Source organism: Stegostoma tigrinum, unplaced genomic scaffold (assembly GCF_030684315.1).
Source record: "Stegostoma tigrinum isolate sSteTig4 unplaced genomic scaffold, sSteTig4.hap1 scaffold_68, whole genome shotgun sequence".
In the NCBI taxonomy this organism is placed as follows: domain Eukaryota; kingdom Metazoa; phylum Chordata; class Chondrichthyes; order Orectolobiformes; family Stegostomatidae; genus Stegostoma; species Stegostoma tigrinum.
In genome coordinates, this window is record NW_026728622.1 from 18141 (window position 1) to 42199 (window position 24059).

At 44.3% G+C, this 24059-nt stretch overlaps 1 long non-coding RNA gene across 2 annotated transcripts in view; it reads right to left on the reverse strand.

Annotated features, from left to right (window-relative positions):
• Positions 1 to 352: 352 nt before the first annotated feature.
• The window catches only part of LOC132209153 (uncharacterized), a 1475533-nt gene continuing 1451826 nt past the window's right edge, over positions 353 to 24059 (reverse strand). For both annotated transcript variants that reach the window (XR_009445245.1, XR_009445244.1), the window contains 3 exons: positions 20644 to 20801; positions 2926 to 3032; positions 353 to 2504 (listed from right to left, as the gene is read on the reverse strand). This is a non-coding gene — a long non-coding RNA (uncharacterized LOC132209153). The remainder of the gene's footprint in view (positions 2505 to 2925; positions 3033 to 20643; positions 20802 to 24059) is intronic.

The window sequence follows — 24059 nt, forward strand, 5'->3', positions numbered from 1 at the left end:
AGCGGAGCGGTGAGCGCTCTGTGACAGTCTGAGGGCACTGTGACGGAGTGTGTTACTGAGAGGAGGGGGTGAGGGCCCTGTGACAGTCAGTCAGTGCATAACTGAGAGGGGCAGGTGAGGGCCCTGTGGCAAGCAGTATTACTGAGAGGAGTGGGTGATGTCCCTGTGACGGGCAGTGTTACTGAGAGGGGGGGGCGAGGGCCCTGTGACGGGCAGTATTACTGAGAGGAGGGGGTGATGTCCCTGTGACGGGCAGTGTTACTGAGCGGGGGGGGGGGGGGGGCGAGGGCCCTGTGACGGGCAGTGTTACTGAGGGGGGGGGGGGGGGCGGCGAGGGCCCTGTGACGGGCAGTATTACTTAGAGGAGGGGGTGAGGGCCCTGTGACGGGCAGACAGTGTTACTGAGAGCAGAGGGTTGGCCCAGTGACAGTCAGAGAATGTTATTGAGAGGAGTGGGTGAGATAAGGCTCTCCCTGAAAAGCAGGCATACCAGCAGAGACCTGAGAGTGAACACCGGTTTTTGTCCCCTACAATTAAGCAGGAGAATGAGTAAATTAAAAGCAAAGATCCGTGTTCTGTTGAGTTAAGGTATGCCTGGAATTAAGATCTGACCCATGATTGGTGCATCCTACGCTACATGTCAAATGCTGAGTGCTCCTGCTGGTCTGCATGACCATGTGTACAGCAGGTGCCTCTTTTATTGGAGCAATTTGAGCAACAAGTTGGAGCATTAGAGAGCATTGATGAGTCTGACAGGTTTAGTGATAAAAACCACAAGAACTGCGGATGCTGTAAATGACGAGCAAAAACAAAGTTGCTGGAAAAGCTCAGCAGGTGTGGCAACATATGTTGGAGGAAAAAACAGAGTTTACATTTCCAGTCCAGTGACCCTTCCTCAGAACTGATGGTGGCTGGGAAAACATCGGTTTCTATGCCGAAAATAGGGAGGAGGGTGGGGGAGGGAGTAAACAATAGGATAGAGCCCAAAGAGAGAGAAAGACAGGTGGACAGATAAAGGAGTTGCTAACGATCAGGCTGGGAAGTTGTCAATGGGGACTGTTAGTCACTAACAACAGGGAGTGTGTGGTGGCAGGCTGCGTGGTAACAAAGCCTGGTGTGTGGGGTGGGGGCGCTGGGATATGGGAGAGTTTAGGCCCTAAAATTGCAGAACTCAATGTTAAGTCTGGAGGGCTGTCAGGTCCCCAAGTAGAAAATGAGGTGTTGTTCTGTCTGCTTGTGCTGGGCTTCACTGGAACACTGTAGCAAGCCGGAGACAGAGATGTTGGCCAGGTTGGTTGATAGTATATGTTTCAGGGTGTTGTTTTGTGATTGAATGCAAGTTTTATGAGGAGAAACTGGTAGGCTAATTGCGTTTTCCATGCAGCAGAGGAGGCTGAGGGGAAATCTGATCGACGTATACAAAATTATGAGAGGCATAGATTGATTGTGAGAACCAGTAGACGAGTTTAAGTCAGGGGGCATAGATTTCAGGTAAACTGTCAGCTATTTAGAGGGGATCTGAGGCAAGTGTTTTCACCAAAAGTGATACAAACATGTAATATGCTGCCTGACAAGGTGGAGAAGGCAGATACGCTTGCAATATTAAAGAAGCAACAGATGAGCATTTAAAGGGCCAGGGTATGGTAGGTAATGACTCAGTGCAGGTAAATGGGATCAGTAGTTTGATGTTTGTTAGTTGGCATTGATGTTGATCAAGTGAGCCTGTTTCTATACTGCATGACTTTATGAAGCAGGGGAGGAGATATCAAAAGGTCCTGGCAAAGATTTTTCAAGTCATTTCTGGCCACAGCTAAGGTGCCAGAGGACCGCTCATACTTTTATATAAAAGAAGAAAGGACAGATCCAGAAGTTACAAGCCAGTCTAACCTTGGTGGTAGGGAAGTTATCAGAAAGAATTTTAAGGGACAAAATGTCGCTGCACTTGGAGAAACATGGAATGTTCGGGGATAGTCAGCATGGCTTTGTTGAGGTAATGCCATGGTTTGCAAATTTTATCTAATTTTTATTGAGGAGATATCAGAAGTGTTGAAGAGGGAAATTCATCTGATGTGGTCTATATGTTTTTGATAAGGTCAGTGATAGCAGACTGGTCAACAAAACAAGAGCTCATGGGATCTAAGACTCAGTGGAGTGTTGGATCCAACTTTGCCTGAAAGGCCAGAAGCAGAGGGCATGAACTCTTGCTTTTGGATATCAAGGTCCCTTTGTTTTTCAGTGCTCTCTAGGGATCTACTAGTCATTGTGAACATCTTTCACTTACCAGAGCTCCCAAAATGCATCACTACACATTTGCACTCTATCAATTGAGATTACCAGATCAAATTGTTATCCATTCAGATGCCACAAAGCTGTCAGATCAGAAAGTAACTGGATTCATGAATGATTCTCCATTTCCCCAAAGTCAGTTGATCTTCCCTGTCTCAGGCAAAGGCAGCATTTTGGTATGGCTGATATACATCTCGTGGCACGCAGAAAAGTGTCCTCTGAAAATGAGACACATCAATACATCACCAAAATATGGTAGGACAGTAAACACATGCTTTTTGCTTTTGAATATGGTAATTAAGAACACATTGCAGAACGTAAAGTCATGTAACGTTTTGTGAAAATGAAAAAAAACATATTTCAAGATGCTGATCTATAAATTTTCTAATAATTTGAAGTTACCACGATCACTAGGTGAGTGGAAACATTTTCAATTGTTCCCACAACAAACAATTCTAAGTAACTGTCACAGAATCTTCTGTCATGCGCTGTAACATGTTTCTTTAAATAACATACGAGTCCCTGCATTATTTCTCACTCTCCAGCTTAGCATTACTTTATTTCTAAAATCTTACTCCTCTATAAAGCCAAGTGTTCTGCAGAAAAGTGGTTGTTCCCGCAATAGATTAAGTGGCTGACCTGTTTAAACATGAAGGTGTCAGCGCGGCTCCTCTGGCCCTTCTATGGGCTGAATCCAAAGCAGTTATGATTGTCTCCTCCTTATCCATTAGTTCATGTCTGAGTGCCTGCACGTGAAATTCCATTAAGAAATTATCACCATTTGAAAGCAACACTGTACATTTCCATTTAGTAAATCCAATCAATCAGCACTGTCAAAAAAAAACAGATAATTGTATTCGGTTCCAATGAAGTAGTCAATCACTTAAGTTTCTAATATTGAAAGTACATTTAATGCAGAAAGACTAATTACCACCGCAACCTTAAGCAACAGTCAAGCAATGCTGACACAACATGTTAATGCCCATTAGAAGGCCTCTATTTATCAGATATCAGAAGTATTGAAGAGGGAAATTCATCTGATGTGGTCTATATGTTTTTCATATTATGTTCTTCATATTAAATGTGCTAATCTGTGGATGGGGACAAAGGATGAAGATGGGCATATTTACAGAAAAACACCGTGACTGACAAATCACATCACCGTTGGAAATGAGAATTGAGAGGAAGATACAAAGATGCTTCAAGAGGATTTGGAGTGACTAAGAGAGAGGGCAAAAAAAATTGTTTGATTCATTTTTTTTTTTGAGCAGCTCATGCTGGGTTCATCCTCACCTTCACCAGCTCTCACCTGTGGCTCCAAATAGTTACTAGCATCTGACAGAAGCCGCATAATTGTAAAAAAATTTCAATAGTAAGGTCAAATGCAGGGAAGGTAAACACTGCATCTCTTACAATTGGTGACTTTATGATTGGTCTATTCTAGCAGGCAAAGGCTGATTCTCCAATACTGGACAGATGAGACCAATCTCAAGGCCAATGGTCACGAGCACAGAACCATGTTGTGGAACATCTGGTTTCCGGGACAATTCACTCTAGATCTCCCAAACATACTGAAGAACTTGCAGCTTCTAATGTTGCTGTTCCAGTTTCAGAAAAACAGAGCTTGATTTTTGTTTTTTCATGAGAACAAAAAAAAATTCTGAAGAGACACAGTTTGTTTCTTGTGATTCAGGCCAGGATTTGTTCACACAACAATGATGGGAAAGTTAGAGGAAAAGTTTCCATATAATGGAATAGGGAATGCTTTTACTGCAAGTGACTATTCAAGCAAAATCTAGTGCTTCACTTAAAAGGGAACTGGGTGAAATATTTACAAGAAAAGAAAATTAAAACAAAGGAAACAAGTAGGGAATTTGGATGAAAAGTCCCCCTTCCTCCATTAGGAGGGTAGCACCAGCACATGCAAGACTAAACTAATCATCCTCAGGGCAAATTTTGTTTTAAATCAATTAGAGAAGGAATATAAATGTGGTTCCATTGTTTATAAAGGGTACGAAGGAAATGCCAAACAATTAAAAGCCTGCTTGTCTTACGTTAGTGGTGGGAAAATTTTAAAATCGATCTGAGAGATCAAATAAACTAACTGAGAAAGGCATGGACTAGTCATGGATAGTCAGCACGGCTTTGTCAAGGTAAGGTCATTACTTACAAATTTAGTTGAATTCTTTAAGAAAGTGGCAAGGAGGATCGATGAGGGTTGCGCAATGAATTTGTCGACATGGATTTTAGCAAAGCAATTGATAACGTCCCACCTGAGAAGTGCAAAAAAGTGAAAGCTCATGGGTCATGGGATACGGAGTAATGTGTTGACTAATCGGCTTAGTGGCAGGAAACAAGGGTAATTGTTCATGGCTGTGCTTATGAACAGAAAGCAATTTCCATTGGTGTTTCACAGGGCTTGATTTTGGGGCCCCTTTAATTTATTTTATAGATGAACGATTCAGACTTGAACATGGGGGGCACAATTGGTAAATTGGCAGACAACTGAAAAATTGGATGTAAGGTGGATAGGACAGAGGATAGCTCCAAGTTCCAAATTGATATTAGATGGGTTGGCGGAGAAGGCAGGAAAGCAACAGATGGAGCACAACTCTGACAAGTGTGATGCATTGCTTTTCATGAGGACATAAAGGGAATACACAATAAATAGGAACATACTGAGAGGGGTAGATGAAGTGGGGGATCTAAGCATGGAAGTGAACAGGTTCCTAAAGGTAGCACTACAGGTCAGTAATGTTCTGATGAAGGCACAGGGAATGCTTTGCCTCATTGGGAAAAGTGTAGATTACCAAAGTAAGGACATCATGATAAAACTGTACAGGATACTGATGATGCCACAACTGGAGTAGTGTGTGCAGTTGTGTTCATCACAATCCAGGAAGTATATAATAACTCTGGAGACAGTGCAGAAAAGATTTACTCAAATATTGCCAAAGCTGGAGAATTGTAAATATGAGGCTGTTTTCCTTGGAACAGAAAAGTCTGAGGGATGACATGATTGAGGTATACAAAACAGTGAAGGGCAGAGATAGGGTAGAGTTAGTGTAGACAGGAGGAAGCTGCTTCCCTTGGCAGAGAATTCAAAAATCAGCAGTTACAGAGTCAAGCTAAGTGGCAGAAGGGTTAGAGGGGATGTGGGAAAATCCGTTTTATGCAGAGGGTGATGGGTGTCAGGAATTTGCTGCCTGAATTGGTGTTGGACTAAGAGATTCTAAACTCTTTTAAGAAGTACCTGGATCTGCACTTTAAGTGCTGCAGGTCCATGTACGTTTGTAACAATTTGGGATTAAAAAAGGCATCAGATGTCTATGGGTCAGTATGGACAAAGATGGCTGAATGGCTCCCTTCTGGTTTATATCATTTGTATGGCTCTATGTTGGTCCTGCGCAAGGCCAGCATACATTGGTCACACATTATCACTGTTGCAAAGGCACTGAACTAACTTCATGGGCCGCAAGTGTTCATCTGGGATAGATACCCTGCACAAGGCTGATAGATAGGGATGGCCAGGATTCTGGCCCAGCATTTGATCTGATTTATTTGATTTATTGCAGTCACACGTACCCAATACAGGTGAACTACCCTTGTTTTTCTAGTGGGAACTGCTGTCAGATGAGTTATTGCAGTGCATTTTGTAGATGGTACACAATGCCCCCATTGTCTATCAGCAGTAGACAAACATCAATGTTGAGGTGATGGAAATGGTGCCAATCAAGCATGGATGGCATCAAGCTTCTTGAGTGTTACTGGAGCTGCGGCATCCAGGCAATCATATTCCATCACACTCCCAACTTTGCCTTGTCAGAGATGGACAAGCTTTGGGGAGAAACGAGAGGAGATACTAACCACATGATTCCCAGACGTGCTCTTGTCGCCACAGTATTTATATGGCTTATCTCATGCAGGTTCAAGTCAGTAGTAACGCCCATGAAGTTGATAACAGAATTTCAGTGTTGAAACTCAACAAAGGAAGATGGTGAGATTCTCTCTTGTTAGAGATGATCATTGCCTGGCACCTCTGTGGTGCAAACATTATTTGGCACTCATCAGTTCAAGCCCCAGTATTATCGACATCTTGCTGTTGATGCTAAACACTGTGCAATTATTAGTAAACATCCCCAAGATTCATCCTTGAGTTGACCATTTTGCCATCCTTCCACTGTGTCCTTCCACTGTGAAACAGTGAATAAATATAACTTAGATACATAAATGGAACTGTCCTGTTCAAAGGTCAAATCCAAAACTTCCAAAATATACAGCTTCTGTCTCACTGAGCTGAACCAGACACTTCATTCTTCCTCCTTGTAACCATGCAGCCAATGCACAGGAAGGGTCATGTGCTGGCTGATTGGTGACCTCAGTGCAATTGTTTCACTTATTTAATTTTGATCAGCAAACAAGCAAGCATACAAGCATCCAAAGTTGGTGTATCATGTGATTTTATGAAGGGAAGGTCGTGCCTCAGAAACCTTATTGAGTTCTTTGAGAAGGTGACCAAACAGGTAGATGAGAGTAAACCGTTTGATGTGGTGTATATGGATTTCGGCAAGGTTCGATAAGGTTCCCCACAATAGGCTATTGTACAAAATGTGGAGGAAGGGAATTGTGGGAGATATAGCAGTTTGGATTGGAAATTGGCTTGCTGAAAGAAGACAGAAGGTGGTAGTTGATGGGAAATGTTCATCCTGGAGACCAGTTACTAGTGGTGTACCGCAAGGGTCGGTGTTGGGTCCACTGCTGTTTGTCATTTTTATAAATGACCTGGATGAGGGCGTAGAAGGATGGGTTAGTAAATTTGCAGATGACACTACGGTCGGTGGAGTTGTGGATAGTGATGAAGGATGCTGTAGGTTGCAGAGAGACATAGATAAGCTGCAGAGCTGGGCTGAGAGGTGGCAAATGGAGTTTAATGCAGACAAGTGTGAGGTGATGCACTTTGGTAGGAGTAACCGGAAGGCAAAGTACAGGGCTAATGGTAAGATTCTTAGCAGTGTAGATGAGCAGAGAGATCTCGGTGTCCATATACACAGATCCTTGAAAGTTGCCACCCAGGTTGACAGGGCTGTTAAGAAGGCATACAGTGTTTTAGCTTTTCTTAATAGAGGGATCGAGTTCCGGAACCAAGAGGTTATGGTGGAGCTGTACAAAACTCTGGTGTGGCCGCACTTGGAGTATTGTGTACATTTCTGGTCACCGCATTATAAGAAGGATGTGGAAGCTTTGGAAAGGGTGCAGAGGAGATTTACGAGGAGGTTGCGTGGTATGGAGGGAAGGTCTTACGAGGAAAGGCTGAGGGACTTGAGGCTGTTTTCATTAGAGAGAAGAAGGTTGAGAGGTGACTTAATTGAAACATATCAAATAATCAGAGGGTTAGATAGGGTGGATAGGGAGAGCCTTTTTCCTAGGATGGTGACAGCGAGCACGAGGGGGCACAGCTTTAAATTGAGGGGTGAAAGATATAGGACAGATGTCAGAGGTAGTTCCTCTACTCAGAGAGTAGTAAGGGAATGGAACGCTTTGCCTGCAACGGTGGTAGATTCGCCAACTTTAGGAGCATTTAAGTCGTCATTGGACAAGCATATGGACGCACATGGAATAGTGTAGGTTAGATGGGCTTAAGATCGGTATGACAGGTCGGCACAACATCAAGGTCCGAAGGGCCTGTACTATGCTGTAATGTTCTATAAAAACTCTGTATTGCAAGAAAAGACAAACAAAACATTGTATCGTATTATCCTACATGACAAGGCAAAGGGATCCTTTTATCAAATGGAAAGAAAGAATAGATATAATGTTGCAAAGATTAATCACAAGCCAGAGGATCGAGAAATTCTTAAAAGGCAGAAAACAACCAAAAAAAGAAGGGGATTAGGTAAACTTTGAGGATGGACTTGCAAATAATATCAGGACAGGCAACTGGAACTTTGTTAAATATATAGAAAGGAGGACAGGCCAAAGTTAATACAAGCCCCTAAGAGAATGAGGTTGGAGAAATAATATTGGGGAACCAGGAAATGGCTGAAGAGTTAAATAAATTCTTTGCATGAGTCCTCAAGGCCTACTGGTATTATCATTAACCTATTAATCCAGAAACCCAGAAAATGTTCTGGGGACCTGGGTTCGATGGTGGAAGTTTAATTTTAAAAAGAAGTCTGGACTTAAGAATCTACCGATCACCATGAATCCATTGTCACTAATGTCCTTCAAGGGAGGAAATCTGCCAACCTCACCTGGTCTGGCCCACATATGACTCCAGACCACAGCAATGAGCTTGACTCTCAACTGCCCTCTAAAATGGCCTCGCAAGCCACTCAGTTGGACCAACCACTACTTAGACTCAAAGAAATGAAACTGGATAAATCACACAGCATTGACCTAGGCACCAGAAAAGACAATGGCAGAAACTGCCCTGTCGACCATGCAAAGTCCTCCTCACTAACATCTTGGGGTTAGTGCCAAAATTGGGAGAACTGTCTCACAGATTAGTTAATCAACAGTCTGACACAGTCATAATATCTTTCACACAATGTCCCAGACTCCTCCATCACCATCCCTGGATATGTCCTCTCTCACCGGCAGGACAGACCCAGCAGAGGTGGTGGCACAGTGGTGTACAGTCAGGACAGTGTTGCTCTAGGAGGCCTCAGCATTGACTCTGGACCCCATGAAGCCTCATGGCTTCAAGTTAAACATGGCCAAGGAAAGCTCTTGCCGATTACCACGTACCGTCCTCCCTCAGCTGCTGAATCAGTACTCTGCAATGTTGAACAACACTTAGAGGAAGCACTGAGGATGGCAAGGGCACAAAATGTATTCTGGGTGGGGGATTTCAATATCCACTGCTAAGAGTAGCTCAGCACCAGTGCTACTGATCGAGCTGGTCAGATCCTAAAGGACACAGCTGCCAGACTGGGTTTGCGGCACGTGGTGAGGGAGCCAACAAGAGGGAAAAACATACTTGACCTCATCCTTACTAATCTGCCAGCTGCAGTTGCATCTGTCCATGTCAGTATCAGTAAGAGTGACCATCGCACAGTCCTTGTGGAACAACGTCCCGCCATCACATTGAGAACAACCTCCATCATGTGTGTGGCACTATCACTGCAGTAAATGGGACAGACTTCACATAGATCTAGCAACTCAAGGCTGGGCATCCATGAGGTGCTGTGGGCCATCAACAGCAGCAGAATTGAACTCTAGCACAATCTACAACCTTCGTGGCTCAGTATGTCCCTCACTCAACCGTTACCATCAATCCTGGTTTAATGGAGAGTGCAGGAGGGCATGCCAGGAGCAGCACCAGGCTTACCTGAAGATGAGGAATCAACTTGGTGAAGCCACCAAACAGGACTACTTGCATGCCAAATAGCGAAAGCAGCAAGTGATAGGCAGAGCTAATCAATCTCACCATGGATCTGATCTAAGTTCTGCAGCCCTGCCACATCCAGTCATGAATGGCAATGGACAATTAAACAACTCACTGGAGGAGGAGGAGGCACCACAAATGTCCCCATCCTCAATGATGGAAGAACCAAGCACATCAGTGCAAAACATGAGGCTGAAGCATTTGCAGAAATCTTTAGCCACAAGCGCTGAATGGGTGATCAAACTCGGCCTCCTCCAGTGATCCCCACTATTGCAGATACCAGTCTTCTGTCAATTCAATTCACTCCATGTGATATCAAGAAATGGTTAGGGACACTGGATACTGCAAAGGCTATGGGTCCTGGCAACATTCCAGCAACAGTACTGAAGATTTGTGCTCCAGAACTTGCTGCTGCCCGAGCCAAGCTGTTCTAGTTTGTTTCAACACTGGTATCTACCTGACAATGTAGAAAATTGCCCAAGTATGTCCTGTACAGAAAAAGCAGGACAAAACCAGGCCAGCCAATTACTGCTCCATTAGTCTACTCTCAATCATCAGTAAAGTGATGGAAGGTGTGATCAACAGTGCTATCAGGCAGCACCTGCTCAGAAATAACCTACTCAGTTACGCCCAGTTTGGGTTCTGCCGTGGCCACTCAGCTCCTGACCCCATCACAGCCTTGGTTCAAACGTGGACAAAAGAGCTGAATTCCAGAGCTGAAGTGAGAGCGACAACCCTTCACATCAAGGCTGCATCTGACCGAGTGTGGCATCAAGGTGCCCTAGCAAAATGGGAATCAATGGGTTTCACAGGCAAACTCACCGGTGGTTGGAGTTATACCTGACACATGGGAAGGTGGTTGTGGTTGCTGGCAGTCAATCATTTCAGCTCCAGAAGATCTCTGCAGGAGTTCCTCAGGGCAGTGTCCTCAGCCCAACCATCTTCGGCTACTTCATCAATGACCTTCCCGCCATCATAAGGTCAGAAGTGGGGATGTTCGCTGATGTTTGCACAATGTTCAGCACCATTTGACTTCTCAGACACTGAAGCAGTCCAAGTTCACGTGCAACAAGATCCGGACAATATCCAGGCTTGGGCTGACAAGTGCCAAGTGACATTTGCGCCACACAAATGCCAGGCTCTGACCATCTCTTGACATTCAAGAGTGTTACCATCAATGAATCCCTCACTGTCAGCTGGGCGTTACCATTGACCAGAAACTCAACTGGTCATCACATTAAGATAGTGGCCACATGAGGAGGCCAGATGCTGGGAATATCACATCAAATAACTCACCCCCTGACTCCTCAAAGCCTGTCCGCCATCTAAAAGGCACAAGTCAGGAGTGCGATGGAACACTCCCCACTTGCCTGGATGAGTGCAGCTCCATCAACACTCAAGAAGCTTGACACCATCCAGGACAAAGCAGCCAGTACAACATCTACAAGTATCCACTCCCTCCATCTGCAATGCTCAGTAGCAGCGGTGGGTACTAACTACAAGATGCACTGCAAAAATTCACCAATGCTCCTCAGACAGCACCTTCTAAACCCAAGACCACTTCCATCCAGAAGGACAAGGGCAGCAGACATATGGGAACACCACCGCCTCCAAGTCCCTCACCATCTTGACTTGGAAATACATTGCCATTCCTTCCCCTCAAAATCCCGGAATTCCCTCCCTAATAGCGCTGTGGGTCAACCCACAGCAGGAAGAATGCAGTGGTTCAAGAAGGCAGCTCACCATCACCTTCTCAAGAGGCAACTCAGGATGGGCAAGAAATACTGGCCAGGCAGTGACACACATGTCCCACAAATGAATACAGTCACAGTAAGAGACACTGACAGTGTTCCAAAATTCCTGCATAATCAAAGGGCAAATGATAGGACAGGATATAAAACAGCAACTATCCCTAAAGAAAAGATATGAGGGAAACTAACTGGGTTAAAGACCATTAGGTCCCCTGGGCCCGAAGTGCTGCATCCTAGGATATTAAAAGTAATAGCTATAGTGATAGTTGATGCACTGATCACAATCTCTCCAGTATCCTTGGCTTTTCAAAAAGTCCCAGTGCCCCACAGGGCAGTATGGTGGCTCAGTGAGTAGCATGCTGTTTCACAGTGGCAGGGACCTGGATTCAATCCCATCCACAGGTGATTTTCTGTGAGGAATCTGCACCTTATCCCCGTGTCTGTGTGGGTTTCTTCGAGCTGCTCCGGTCTCTTCCCACAATCCAAACATGCACAGATTAGGTGGATTAGCCATGGGAAATGCAAGGTTGCAGGGGCTGGGCAGCTGGTTGAATCTGGGTGCCATGCTCTTCCGAGAGTCAGTTTGGACACAATGGGCCAAGTGGCCTGCTCTCATGCTGCAGGGATGCTATGACTAGTACCTTTATTTTAGAAAGGAAAGGAGACAAAAAAGATAACTACTGGCCAGTTAGCTTAATGTCTGTTATTGGAAAATGCAAGAGCCTATCAGAAAAGATGTAATTGCAGAGCACTTAAAATACATAATACAATCACAGTCACTACGGCTTGATAAACAGGAAATTGTGCATGACAGATTTATAAGAATTCCATGAGGAGATTACAAGTAGTACAAATAAAAGGGTGTGACATTCAAAAAGGTATTTGTAAAAATAATCACACTTCAAGCAGATAAGACTTTTAATAAGACCACATAGTTTTGGGGAAATATATTAACATGGATAGGGGATTGACCAAATAATAGAGAACAGACATTTGGTACAGGGGGAGTCATTTCCAGGTTGGCAAGCTGTAAAAAGTGAACTGCCATACGGATCAATGCCACGGCCATTCTTGTTGCGAATAAATATTAATGACATAGTGATGAAAGTGAATGTACTATTACCGAGCTTACAGAAAACACAAAAATAGGTATGGAAGACAAGTGATGAGACTGCCAGACTGCCTGCAGAGGGATGTACAAAAGTTAAGATGCTCAGACTGGAGTATTTTTAACAGTATGGGAATGAAACGCTATAGGGAAACGGCAGGAAAGTGGTATCGAGGAATATCAGTATTTTATGATCTCATTGAGTGGCAGACTCAATGGACTGAATAGCCTTCTGCTCATTCATCATATTTCAAGAGTAAAACCTAGAGTCAATGAAATTCTAATTGAATTAAATATGGGTGTGTGGGTTATAGGGGGATGGGTTTGGGTGGGATGTTCCATAGGGCGGTGTGGACTTGTTGGGCCAAAGGACCTGTTTCCACACTGTAGGGAATCTTAAAATCAGCAAGGACATGTTACATTGCTTAACCCAAAGTCAAAGTACAAAAGCAGATTCCACAAAAGCACAGATAGCACATTCTTTGAGATGCCTCTTACTTCCAGACCAAAACGTTGCAACAAAAACTCACTAATGTAGAACCAAGAATACAAATATTCATGCAGCTACTTTCATGATGTGAAATGTCAATGTGATCTGTCACCCGCCAGTGACACAATAAGCAATGCTGCAGTAAGGTCAAGACAGACAATTAGGATGATTTTTATTGATCAGTTTGGGTATTCAGAGACAGTGAGGGGGTTCTCAGACAACGTTGAACCTCAAAGCACTTACAATCTGGGATTATGGTTTCCCTCCAGCACTACATTACAAAAGAAGAAGAAATGCTGAGAAATCAAAGGTCGAAAAACATGGCATACGTTTTAGGCAACACAGGAAGAAACCAGAGTGTGTCCAAATTCTGTGACAGAATATAATTTTCATACAACGCTTTCCTTAACATTTGGAAATGAGAAAGTATCTTTCATCAATGTTGTGTATATGGCTGCATTATTTTCTCTCAAACTGTGTTCTGTCATTGCTGTGAACAAAACAAAAAGTGTTCTGGAGAGATAGCAGGAACTGCACATGCTGGAGAATCGGAGTTAACGAGGTGTACAACTGGATGAACACAGCAGGCCAAGCAGCATCAGAGGAGGAGGAAAGCTGACGTTTCGGGCCTAGACCCTTCTTCAGAAACATCAGCTTTCCTACTCCTCTGATGCTGCTTGTCCTGCTGTGTCCATCCAGCTCTCCACCTTGTTGTCTCAGAAACAGTGTTACAGTGATTAGTATGAGTCCTAGCTCTGACCAACTTTTTGTGCGAAAGGTTGAATATTCATCATTCTAGTTCTTGTACTCATTTTGCAGGACCTAAATGCCACAGCACAGTGGCTGAGTGGTTAGCACCACTGCCTTACAGTGACAGGGCCCCAGGATCGATTCCAGTTGTGGACAACTGTCTGTGTGGAGTTTGCGCATTCTCCCCATGACTGTTTGAGTTTCCTCCAGTTACTCCCATTTCTTCCCACACTCTAAAAGATATTGCTGCTACGGGATTGTACGACATAATAAATGTGTTAGTGAGAATGGGGGGAAAAGAGTCCCTTAAGACACAAGGGTAGCCTTGGAGAAAGTCTCAAGGGCAACAAGGTGGTGCAGTGGTTGGCACTACTGCCTCACAGTACCAGGGACCTGGGCTCAATTCCACCCTTGGGTGACTCTTCGTTTACACATTCTCCCCATGTCTGTGAGGGTTTTCGCTAGGTGCTCCAGTTTCCTACCACAGTCCAAAGATGTGCAAATTAGGTGGATTGACCACACTAAATTGTCCATAGCTACCAGGTTTGTTAGCCTTGCAGGGGTAGGTGTGGACCTGTTGGGCTGAATGTTTCTACACTGTAGGGATTCAGTGAACCCTCTTTCTACCGATATCGTTGGCAGCAATGTGCACAATGAGCTATGTAGGAATCCTGCTCATTGACTGCAGCTCCACCTTCAACACTATTATCCCCTCCAGACTGATCTCAAAACTCTATGACCTAGGTTTCTGCTCTGCCCTCTGCTACTGGATCCTTAACTTTCTGACCCAAAACCACAGTGAAGATAGGTAACTGCCCCTCCTCCACAATAACACTAGTGCCCTCTAAGGATGTTTCCTCAGCCCCCTACTGCACTCCTTGTGCACCCATGACTGTGTTGCCAAATTCCAAATTAACGCCATCTGCAAGTTAACTGATGACACCACTGCAGTGGGATGGATATCTAACAATGAATCAAAATACAGAAGGGAGGCAAAGGGTTTGGTGACGTGGTGCAGAGAACAACCTCTCTCTCGATGTCGGCAAAACTAAAGAACTGATCACTGATTTCAAAAGACAGGAGGAGAACACGCCCTGATGTATATCAATGGAACTGAGGTTGAGAGGGTGGAGCGTGTCAAGTTCCCCGGTATGACGATAATCAACAACCCGTCCTGGACTTTCCACGAAAATACGTTGGTCAAGGCGGCACAACAATGCCTCTCCTTCCTCAGGCGGCTCAGGAAATTTGGCCTGACCAATTTCTACAGATGCACCATTAAAAGCACATTGTCCAAGTGTATAATGGCCTGGTATGGCAACTATTCTGCCCAGGACTGTGAGAAACTACAGAAGCGGGTGTGCACAGCCCAGATCATCACGGAAGCCAACCTCTCATCCAAGGACTCCATTTACATGGCTCACTGCTGCGGAAAGGTAGCCAGCATCACCAAAGACCCATCGCACCTACGTAATGATCTCCTACATCCTCTTCCATCAGGCACCAGGTACAGAAGCCTGAACACATGCACACCAACAGTTTTAGGAACAGCTTCTTCCCAGTTGTTATCAGACTGATAAATAGACTCTCTAGCCTGAAATAACGCTGATCTTGCTAACATTGATCTCACTGAGCGCATGCTCTGTTCAATGTAACCTGCATGCCTCTGTCATTTTCATCTGTATATCCTTCGCTTACTATGATCTGCCTGTACCACTCATAAATAAAGATTTTCACTCTACTTTGGTACACGTGACAATAAATCAATCAATTAGTCAACCACCTTAATACAAGTTTGAGGAACAAGACTTCATCATCTGTCTTGTCACTTTCTAGCCTTCTGGTCCAATATTAAGTTCAACCAATTTAGATCAGAACCTACGCTTCCATCTTGCTCCTGTATCCCTTTTTGCATTCAGATGCCTATGTAGCTATTCACACCTCTTCTGGACACAACCTTTGATTTTTTTTTTTAAAAATTACCATTGTGTTACCAAGCTTTTGCAAAAAATAATGTTTCGTAACATAATTTCTTCTACCCTCCACCTCATCACAAGCATTCCCTTGAGAATTTTTGGGAGTTTTCCGACCTCCTGTCTACCAGCCGGAAATACCTTACATTTGTGTCTTTCATTTCAGAGAGACTTTTATTACCAAAGCAGTTTTGTCTTACACCCAATGGAACAAACGCAAGAACATGATATTTCAAACAATTGGAATAATTTATACGAGAAGAAAAACATGTCGTGTGGTTGACAAGTCCACTCTTGTGGACTGAATGAGGGTGTACCGCAGGATAATCACCTAATCAATGTATCATTTCCCCTTTGCAGAGAAAACACTGGAAAAATTGAATATACCTGTATGTTTGAACAGATGAAGTACGGGTAAATCGCTGTTTCACTTTACAAGTGTATTTGGGACCTTGCTTGGTGACTGAGGAGTGGACTACAGAGGGAATGGTCACTTTGGAATGCTGAAAGGGGATACTGGTGAAGATGCTGGAAGATAATCTGCTGAACGCAGAGGTTGATGGAGGGACAAGCTGAGAATAAGGAGAATTTATGATTCTGGGATAGGTGGAATGGATGAGGGCCGAATTTTGTGAAATGGATCAAAGTGAAAGTTCTGCGAACCATGTTGGGGTCCTTGGTTGTGGAAAAGAGAAAGCATCTCACACGTGCCGGTGCGGTGTGCTCTGCTCATTACAAACAAGCAGTTTTCAGTCGGCCAATCATTATCATATATGACCTATATGTCTGGCATAATACTGGCTGCAAATTTCATAGACAATGTTGGTCAATGCAATGAGGATTATTTTTGGACTGACAACAGCATCCTGCTAGGGGAAAATACCATTCACATAACCACTATACAGCAGCAGCATGAATTACTTGCTTAAGCTCAAACTTTTGAGAAGCTTTGGTTTTCCATGGCAATTTGAGGTAGACCAGGCACTTTTCAGTTCTAAAATTTGAACCATTTGACAATGCACAGTATACACATCAGTCATCTACTTGTGATATCCATTATAGAACATAGAACATAGAACAATACAGCACAGAACAGGCCCTTCGGCCCTCGACGTTGCGCCGACCTGTGAAATAATCTAAGCCCCTCCCCTGACACAATCCCATCATTATCCATATGCTTATCCAAGGACTGTTGAAATGCCCCTAATGTGGCTGAGTTAACTACTTTGGCATGCGGGGCATTCCACGCCCATAGCACTCTCTGAGTAAAGAACCTGCCTCTGACATCTGTCTTAAATCTATCACCCCTCAATTTGTAGCTATGCCCCCTTGTACAAGCTGAAATCATCATCCTCTGAAAAAGACTCTCACTGTCCACAATATCTAATTTTCTGATCATCTTATATGTCTCTATTAAATCCCCCCTTAGCCTCCTTTTCTCCAATGAGAACAGACCCAAGTCTCTCAGCCTTTCTTCATAGGGCCTGTGCTCCAGACCAGGCTGCATCCTGGTAAATCTCCTCTGCACCTTTTCCAATGCTTCAACATCCTTCCTGTCATGGGGCGACCAGAACTGCACGCAATATTCCAAATGAGGCTGCAATAGCATTTTGTACAGTTGGAGCATGACATCATGGCTCCGGAAGTCAATCCCTATAAATCCCGTGACTGTACAAAACGCTAGTCGAGTAGCCTGTATCTCAGTATTCTCCTCGACAACATTGTCGTTTTCCAGAGTGAATACTGTCAAAAAATATTCAATTAGTGCTTCCCCTATCTCCTCTGACTCCACATACAACTTCCCACTACTGTCCTTGATTGGCCCTCATCTTACCCTCGTCATTCTTTTATCTTTTATCTTATTTATCTTCATGATGTACTTTATGAACAATACCACACATCCCCACATCACTTTAAACCTTTGGAACCTTAACAAGTTGTAGATATCTCCAATTAGCTCACTTCTTCGCTTGAAGCAGAGCAAGGACTAAGTCCTGCACGGTGAAAATGTTAGAAACAACAATGAGCACTGTCCTGCCGAGCCTTACCTAACTTCGTTACTGACCAAACTACCAGCACCCAGTTCAAAGTTGCACAATTGCTCAAGCTTTGCATTTCAGAGAGTGACTATTGTAAACATGGAAGCTAGGAGGAGGGAGGAGGCCAAATGGCTCTTCGAGCCTGCTCCACCATTCTTCATGATCATGACTGATCATCCAACTCAACAGCCTAATCCTGCTTTCTCTCCATAACACTTGATCCCATTCACCCCAAGTGTTATATCTAGCCATATCTTGAATACGTTCAATGTTTTGACATGAACTGCTTGCTTTGGTAATGATTTCCACGGACTCACCATTCTTTGGGTGAAGAAATACCTCCGAAATCGTCTATCCTGAATCCTCATACTGTGACCCCTGGTTCTGGACACACCCACCACTGGGAACTGCATCTATCCTGTCCAGTCCTGTTCGAATTTTATAAGTCACCTCATTCATTTGAATTCCAGCGAGAACAATCCTAACCGAGTCAATCTCTGATCATACATCAGACCTGCCATTCCGGGAAACAGGCTGATAAACATGCGCTGCACTGATAAACTATGAGAGCAACAGCATCCTTCCGCAGAAAAGGAGCACAAAACTGCACACACTATTTTAGGTACGGCTTCACCAAGGTGCTGCGTAACTGCAACACCACATTCCGGCTTCTGTACTCGAAACCTCTCGGAACGAAGGCCAACAGACCATTTCAGAGACGGGAGGAACTGCCAATGCTGGAGAATCTGAGATAACAAGGTGTGGAGCCGGATGAACACAGCTGGCCAAGCGGTATCAGAGGAGCAGGAAAGATGACGTTTCGGGTTTGGGCCCTTTTTCAGAAATGGGGGAGGGGAACGGGATTCTGAAATAAATAAAGAGAGAAGGGGAGGTGGATAGAAGATGGATAGAGGAGAAGATAGGTGGAGACAGATCAAAGAGGCGGTGCTGGAGCCAGTAAAGGTGAGTGTTGTTGGGGAGTTATGATGGAGGTTCATCAGTCAAGGGAAGACAGACAGGTCAAGGAGGAGGGGATGATGCTGGTAGGTAGGAGGTGGGGTGGAGATTAGGGTGAGAGTTCGGGTTAGGGTTACACCCTAACCCCACCCCACCTCCTACCTACCAGCGTCAGCCCTGCCTCCTTGACCTGTCTGTCTTCCCTTGACTGGTCAACCCCCTTCCTAACATTTGTCTTTACCAGTCTCTTTCTCTTCACGTATCTATAGAAACTCTGTGTCAGTCTTTATGTTCCCTGTATGCTTACTTTACTGCAGTTACCCCTTCTTAATCAATCCCTTGGTCCTTCTTTGCTAAATTCTACTACGCTGCCAATCCTCAAATGTTGTTTCCATGGATCAGATACTATCGCTAATTGCCTTTGTTAAGTCATGGATTGGTCCTCTTACCCATTTTGCTTTCATGCCAGACAGGAATAAACAGTTGTTGTAGTCCGCCCACGTGCTCCTTAAATGTTTGCCATTGCCTATCCACTGTCATCCCTTTAAGCAACTCTTTGTGATCTATCAAGGCTAATTTCATGCCTCATATCTTCAGCTTTCATTATTAAGATGCAGCACCCTGGTCTCCAAATCAACTCTCACACTCTCCATCTTGATTGAAAAAATTCAATCATGTTGCGGCCACTCATCTCGAAGAAATCTTGCACAGCTAGATTGGCAATGATTCCCTTCTCATTACACAGCACCCAGTCTTAGATGCACTGCTTTCCAGTTGGTTCCTCAACATATTGCTCAAGAAAACCATCCCGTATCCATTCCAGGTCTGTTCTAGTTCTGTTATAAACTAGTAGAGCTCTCAACAATAAATTAGAAGGTTATGGCTTCAAGCTGTAATTTATATTTAAGCATAATTTTTAGGGTAATACTTCAATGAAGTACTGAGGAATTTGGATTGTCGGAGATGCCAGCATTCAGAAGAGGCATTAACTTGAGGCTCCACCTGCTGTTAAGAGCTCAGATCAACTGAAGTCGTGACACACTTTGCCTGGGTAATAAATTCTAGTGACAAACCAGTCCATATCAATAGTGCAAGATAACAAAGTGTGGAGCTGGATGAACACAGCAGGCCAAGCAGCATCTCAGGAGCACAAAAGCTGACGTTTCGGGCCTAGACCCTTCATCAGAGAGGGGCATGGGGAGAGGGAACTGGAATAAATAAGGAGAGAGGGGGAGGCGGACCGAAGATGGATAAAAAAGAAGTTAGGTAGACAGGAGTGTACAGGTGGGGAGGTAGGGAGGGGATAGGTCAGTCCAGGGAAGACAGACAGGTCAAGGAGGTGGGATGAGGTTAGTAGGTAGGAAAAGGAGGTGCAGCTTGAGATAGGAGGAAGGGATGGGTGGGAGGAAGAACAAGTTAGGGAAGCAGAAACAGGCTGGGCTGGTTTTGAGATGCAGTGGGGGGAGGGGAAGAACTGGGCTGGTTTTGGGATGCAGTGGGGGAAGGGGAGATTTTGAAGCTTGTGAAGTCCACATTGATACCATTGGGCTGCAGGGTTTCCAAGCGGAATATGAGTTGCTGTTCCAGCAACCTTCGGGTGGCATCATTGTGGCACTGCAGGAGGCCCATGATGGACATGTCGTCTGAGCAATGAGAGGGGTAGTTGAAATGGTTCGCGACTGGGAGGTGCAGTTGTTTGTTGCGAACCAAGCGGAGGTGTTCTGCAAAGTGGTTCCTAAGCCTCTGCTTGGTTTCCCCAATGTAGCGGAGGCCACACCGGGTGCAATGGATACGATATACCACATTGGCAGATGTGCAGGTGAACAAAACGAAAATGAGCTCAAAATTCATAGTGCCAAGTAGACCCGCTTGACATTATGAATTGGTGCAGAGCACACTTACATGTTGGAAGCAACTGCGGACACTTGGTTCAATGGTGCTGCCTCCAAATGAAGCTACCTCACCCAGCTGCCGAGGGATCTGGACTGCATCGTGAAGCAAAAGGCTCAGGCTTCGTTGGTCACATAAATCTGTGGGTTCAGCTACTTGTTTGAAGATATCTGCCAAAGTTATCCAGAAGAAAAATACTGACATTCCTAAACTTAAGGGAGGTAGTTGAGAGTTCAATACATCCAATACATCTTCCTCAATTGCCTTGCTTTGTAAATCATCTTAAAACATTATTTTATGATCTTGATTGGCTATTTGCAAACAACTGTGGAAACAAAAACTTCTGTTTGTTTACAACAATGGACAATGTATGTTGTATGATTCTCCAAGGAAGTCATTTTGTCAATTTCTTTCTTGATTGTAAATCTCAAACCTCTCTAATAGCTCCTCGTTCATTTCACAGAGGTAATCTTTGTGTGGACCTGGAAAACATCGGCACTGTCCTCAATGAATATTTTGTGTCAATCTTTACAATGGAAAAGGACACTGCAAGTAAGATATCAGGGCAGAGGACCTCGGAGCATCAGAGGTTAAGAGACAGGGAGATGCAGCTGGTTGAGCAACTTTAAAAGTGGATACATCTACAGGGCGAACTGAAACGTATACCAGCTAGCGGGGGAAGTGAGGGAGGAGATATCTGGGCCGCTGGCAGCAATTTTCAAACCCTTGTCAATCACACGTGAAGTAATGAAACACTATTAACATTGTCCCACTATTAATAAACGGAGAGAGGAACAGACCAGGAAATTAAAGGCTAGTCAGAATAATCTCAGCACTGGTGAAGCTATAAAGAGGCATTCTTAGGGGTAGAATGTACTTGCAAGAAATAATCAGGGATAAACACTATGGATTTGTTAAGAGGAGGTCACATTATGCATTTGATGTGGGCTTAGTAAAGTCCCCCTTGGCAGATTGAGCAAGAAAACAACAGCCATGGGATCAAAGGCAAAGAGGCACACTGGAGCCAAAACTGGCTGTGGCAGAGAGCACAGGGTGATTGATGGTAGAGGGATATCTATTTGACAGGATGTTTGCTTTGAGTGGGGTTGTGCAGGGCTTTCCACAAGGACCCTTGAAATTTGTCAAGTTAATTCATCATTTGGGCTTAAACACAGGATGTATGACTGTATTGCTAGCGAATGGCTAATTTAGTGAGGAGGATATCGATGGAATGGCCATGTAAATAACAGCCATGGGATCAAAGGCAAAGTGGCACACTGGATCCAAAATTGGTTGACAGACAGGAAGAATAAACTTCAGGAGGAGATCAACAGACTGGTCAGCTGAGCACAGCAATTGAACTCAACCAGGAAAAGTGTGAGCTAATGAACTTGGGAGGGCGAACAACGCAAGGGATCACACTATGAAGGGTGTAATCCTGGAGATGACTGAAAAAACCAGCTGCCTGGGCTGGGGGTTGTCATGGAATCATATAGTACAGAAGAGGTCCTATGGCCCACTAAGGCTGTACCTCTAAAAATACACTGCAACATATACTAGTCCCATTTTTACACACGAGACCATTCTCTTAAATATTACGACATGTCAACTGCTCATCCAAGTACTTTTCAAAGGTTGTGAGGTTTCCTGTTTCAACTTCCCGCCCAGGCAATGCGCTCCAGACCTTCACCACACTCTGGATGAAAACGATTTTCCTCAAACCTCCTCAATATTCCCGTCTTTCTCTTTAAAATTATGCTCTATTGTTATTGATGCTTTAACTAAGGGGAACAATGCTTTCTATTCAACCCATCTATACCTCTCATAATCTTATATGCCTCTGTCAGGACCTCCATTCACCCACCAAACCTTCTCTGCTTCACAGAAAATAATGTGATTTTTTCCAGTCTTTCTTCACAGCTAAAATGCTCCAACACATGCAACATCCTTTTCATTCCCTCCAGTGCAATTACATCCTTCCTAATGGGTGGTGACCAAAATGCCACACACGACTCCAGCTGTGGCCTAACCAAACTTTTAAACAACTCCAAAGTGACCTTCCCACTCTTACAATTTATGCCACAACTGATAAAGGGAGGTGTCCCATATGTCTTTGTGACAACCCTTACTAGCCTGACCTGACCCCTTCAGGAATTCATGAACATGCACTCCAGGGTCCCTTTTCTCCTCTAAGCTTCCCAGTGTCCTGCTATGCATTAGAGTGAGATTTTATTATCACATGCATTCAATACAGGGTACAAGAGTACAAAGAAAAGAGTACAAAGTTGCCTTAGACGGTGCCATCTCAGGTACAAAGTACCTTGGTACGCAATTTTAGTTGCAGAAGTAGAAAATTTATCCATCCTTCTTTACTCAGAGTCGTAGGGGAGTGGAATGCAATGCCGGAGAGGGGAGTGGAGTCAGCCTCAATAGGGGCATTTCATCGGCTATTAGACAAGCACATGGATGATAGTATAAGGTAGGGGCGGAGGTTAGATTGACCACAGGATTAGGGTAAAAGTTCGGCACAACATCGTGGGCTGAAGGGCCTGTACTGTGCTGTACCGTTCCATGCTCCATGTGATAAAAATAAATGAATAAGTTAAAATGTTCAGCACTACAGTCTTCTTAGTATAACAGTAGAAGAATAAAAACAAAAGTTTAAAAAGTCAAACATCACTCTCCACTGGAGTCGTACCTGAGGACTGGAGGGAGGCAAATGTAATTCCTCTCTTCAAGAAAGGAAATAGGGAAATCCCCGGCAATTACAGACCAGTAAGTCTCACGTCTGTCGTCTGCAAGGTGTGACAAAGGATTCTGAGGGATAGGATTTACGACCATCTGGAAGAGCATGGCTTGATCAAATACAGTCAACACGGCTTTGTGAGGGGTAGGTCATGTCTCACAAAACTTATCGAGTTTTTTGAGGAGGTGACTAGAAAAGTTGATGAGGGTCGAGCTGTCGATGTGATGTATATGGACTTCAGCAAGGCATTTGATAAGGTTCCCCATGGTAGGCTCATTCAGAAGGTCAGGAGGAATGGGATACAGGGGAACTTAGCTGCTTGGATACAGAATTGGCTGGCCAACAGAAGACAGCGAGTGGTAGTAGAAGGAAAATATTCTGCCTGGAAGTCAGTGGTGAGTGGAGTTCCACAGGGATCTGTCCTTGGGCCTCTACTGTTTGTAATTTTTATTAATGACTTGGACGAGGGGATTGAAGGATGGGTCAGCAAGTTTGCAGACGACACAAAGGTCGGAGGTGTCGTTGACAGTGTAGAGGGCTGTTGTAGGCTGCAGCGGGACATTGAAGGATGCAGAGATGGGCTGAGAGGTGACAGATGGAGTTCAACCTGGATAAATGCGAGGTGATGCATTTTGGAAGGTCGAATTTGAAAGCTGAGTACAGGATTAAGGATAGGATTCTT